General features: G+C 51.4%; 1 protein-coding gene across 2 annotated transcripts in view; it reads left to right on the forward strand.

Moving 5' to 3' along the window:
* The window catches only part of KIFC3 (kinesin family member C3), a 108,032-nt gene that overhangs the window by 14,693 nt on the left and 89,790 nt on the right, over positions 1 to 3,549 (forward strand). Inside the window, exon 1 of one of the 2 annotated variants that reach the window (XM_037729283.1) lies at positions 690 to 886. The exons of the other annotated variant lie outside the window; for it this stretch is intronic. The gene's annotated coding sequence lies outside the window, so the exon portion shown is untranslated. Of the gene's footprint in view, positions 1 to 689; positions 887 to 3,549 lie in introns of those variants that run through there. 2 annotated transcript variants of the gene reach the window in all.

Here is a 3,549-nt window from a genome sequence, read left to right on the forward strand (position 1 = left end):
CCCCTCCCCTTCCCTTCCCTTCCCTTTCCTTCTTCCCTCCCTCTCTTCCTTCCTTCCTTGACAGAGTCTTGCCCTGTCACCTCAGGCTGGAATGCAGTGGTGCAGTTTGGCTCACTACAACCTCCACCTTCTGGGTTCAAGAGATTCTCATGCCTCAGCCTCCACAGTAGCTGAGATTACAGGTGTGTGCCACCACACCTGGCTAATTTTTGTATTTTTAGTAGAGATGGGATTTTGCCATGTTGGTCAGGCTGGTCTCCAAATCCTGACCTCAAGTGATCCGTCCACCTTGGCCTCCCAGAGTGCTGGGATTACAGGCATGAGCCACTGCATCCGGCCTAAATAGATTTCTCATACCACAGAATCACAAAGGAAAACAAACTTCTTTTTATAGGTCATTTCTTTGTTTAGCTCATAAAAGAGTTATCCCAGGTCACAGTAAAGCTCATGAAATTCATGTAAGTAGAAGGTTTCTCAAAACCCACCCTGGAGTGTTTGTTTGGGAAAGAAATTGTACCTGTCAGAAGGAAATGAAAGAGAATGGGTGGCACAGCCTGGAACCAGCTGCAGTGGTGACACTTCTAATCTGCTTTTCTCATTCTCGTTAACAACCAGATGGAGTGGGGGAGAAAGGAGGGAGGATGGGCTGTCTGTGACCAGCTTCCTTAAAGGGTTTGACATGAGAATTTGCATCTATTTGGGCTGAACAGCACGGTCACTCTCCGCCCAGGTGGCGGGTTTCCCAGCAGAGGTTGCATTCCAGCGTCTGCAGAGAGCCCACTTCGGTTAGGGTCACCCTCCACCTGCCTTCTTCAGCAATCAAGATTTTTATTTAGAAAGCCTGCAAAGCCCTGCGTCCAGGTTGGAGGCAGCCAGGAGCCCACAGGTAGGGAAAGGATGCACAGCTCATGGCTCTGTCTGCTTCTCCTGGCCTTATTTGAGGTCTGGAACCAGGAGCCCCACAGTGCTCTCCGGGCAGCAGAGGACCCAGCAGTGTGGTCCTCTACTGCCCAGCTGCACCCAGGGACAGGGGTGGAGTTCTCCCTCCACCTGGCCACCACCGGCCCATGGAGGTCCAGCCCTTTCCTGCTGTGGTGGGGAGGGAGTGGGCACAGGCTTACAGGGGTCCTGGCATGGCAGGGAAGGGTCTCCAGGTCCCTTGCCCCATCTCCTTTTCCCCCATCTCCTCTCCTGTGGGGCAGGGAAATCAAACGCATTTCCTCTGTTCTCTTTCTCATCTTTGTTTTCACGAAAACTCCACAGCTCTCAGGGCACCCCCTTCCTTTCACAAATATTTATAGAACCCCCTGTAAGTGTCAGACTCTACCAGCTGCCCGGGAGACACTGGCAAACAATATAGGAAAAGATCTCCGCCGCTCAGAGGCGAGTCTCCCTCATAGAGGAGAAGAGGGAGTAAATAATAGGCACGAAAATACATTGACATTTTGTCTGTTGGAAGGTGTTAAATGCGATGACTAAAAAACAAACACGAACCAACCAAACAGCAGAGTAAGGGGTGCCAAGAGCTGGGCCAGAGGTGGAAGACGAGGAGCGAGCTGTGGTTTTAACTGAGGAGATTAGGGAGAGTCTTCTTGAGGAACAGGCGCCTGAGCAGGTGTGGAGGGAGGGAGGGAGCCCTGTGGATATCTGGGGAAAGAGTGTTCAAGGTGGAAGAACCCATGCCAAAGTGCTGGGGCTGTCTGGCAGATTTTAGGAGCAGAGCAAAGGTGTTGGGAGGGATAGGAGGCTTGGAGCAGAGAGGGCTTGCGTGCCACTGCAAAACCTTGGTTTTTACTGGAAGCAATATGGGGACTGTTGGGAATAGATGTAGGAAATAGATGCTCAGTGCCACAAAGAAAAATCAGCACTGAGACAAAGGATCTTTCAGCAATGCAATTTTTGCTTCCTGAACTGCAGGAGGGGTACTCTCGCTAGCCATCTTGCCATAAGAGTGGCACAGACGGCTTTTGGCAGAGAGTGATGTGATTGGCTTCGGTTTTAACAGGATCACTCAGGCCACTGAGTTGGGTGGTGATTGCAGCGGGTCAAGGACTATTGCAGGAGTCCAGGGAGAGATGGTGGGACAGTGGCGGTGATGAGAAGCGGGCAGATTCTGGGTCATATTCGAAGGTCGAGCCAGCAGGAGTTGTAACTGAGAGGATGTAGGGTGTGAACGAGAGTGAGAGTCCACGATGCCTGCCATGTGCACGGAGTCACAGGAAGGATCCAGGTGCTATTGGCTGGGATGAGAAGGCTGGAGGAGAAACCAGATTTGTGGGGAATGAAAATCAAAGTTCCAGTTTGGACATCGAATTCCCACTTGGCTGTCAGGAGCCTAGTTCACTTAATTTTTGTCTCCCTGCTATAAAAATTCTAATTCTTCTCAAGACCGTATGGGCTGCAGAGGAGATGTGCTGGCTAAATGACCCAAAGGGCAACATTTCAAGAACCTTGCTGGTGACTTGGGTCAGTCCCTGGAAACTGAAAATCCTGTCCTCAAAGCCTTTTAATTGCTGAGCTAATGACTGAATGCCTGCCTTGTTCAACACCATAGCCGCTGCAGGGTCCAGCTAGGAATTGGTGAACCAAGCAGAAAATTCCAGGGCACAGGCTGCTGTGGGCTCCAGAGTAGAAGACTGTGCTCCCGCAGCCTGTTAGGGCGAGACGGGCTGCAGGCTGCCATGTTTGCAGTTCCAGCCCTGGTTTGGCTCTGTTCGAACACCTGGGCCCTGCGGAGGGGGCGGCGGGAAGAGTGGGACAGAGACCCCAGCACAGGCCAGGAGGAGGCCCCCGGCTGGCACTGGCCCAGCCCTACCACCTCCAACAAAGATACTCTTGCTGAACTCCAATGCCCCTCCCCAGGGAGCATCCTGATCTCAGAGACACGAGGCTATGGCTTTCAGGTAAGGGACCTGCACCAGAACTTGCCGATGGGTTTCCTTTTTTTTTTTTTTTTTTTTTTTTTTTTTAACGCTCCCCACCAAGACGGAGTCTTGCTCTGTTGCCCAGAGCAGAAGTGTAATGGGGTGATATTGGCTCATTGCAACCTCCGCCTCCAGAGTTCAAGCAATTCTTCTGCCTCAGCCTCCCAAGTCGCTGGGATTACAGGCGAATGCCACCACACCCAGCTAATTTTTGTATTTTTAGTAGAGACGGGGTTTCACCATGTTGGCCAGGCTGGTCTTGAACTCCTGACCTTGTGATCTGCCCGCCTCAGCCTCCCAAAGTATTGGGATTACAGGCATGAGCCACTGCGCGCAGCCTAGGCTACCCTTAGATCAAGGAAAGAAACTTTTTTTTTCTTTTTGAGGTGGATTCTCACTCTCTTGCCCAGGCTGGAGTGGCATGGTACAATTTTCGCTCACTGAAATCTTCATCTCCTAGGTTCAAGTGATTTCCCTGCCTTAGCCTCCCAAGTAGCTGGGATTACAGGTGTACACCACCATGCCCAGCTATTTTTGTATTTCTTTTTTTTTTTTTAAAGATGGGGTTTCACCATGTTGGCCTGGCTGGTCTTGAACTCCTGACCTCAGGTGATCCACCCACCTC

This window comes from Cebus imitator, unplaced genomic scaffold (assembly GCF_001604975.1).
Source record: "Cebus imitator isolate Cc_AM_T3 unplaced genomic scaffold, Cebus_imitator-1.0 Scaffold297, whole genome shotgun sequence".
In the NCBI taxonomy this organism is placed as follows: Eukaryota; Metazoa; Chordata; class Mammalia; order Primates; family Cebidae; genus Cebus; species Cebus imitator.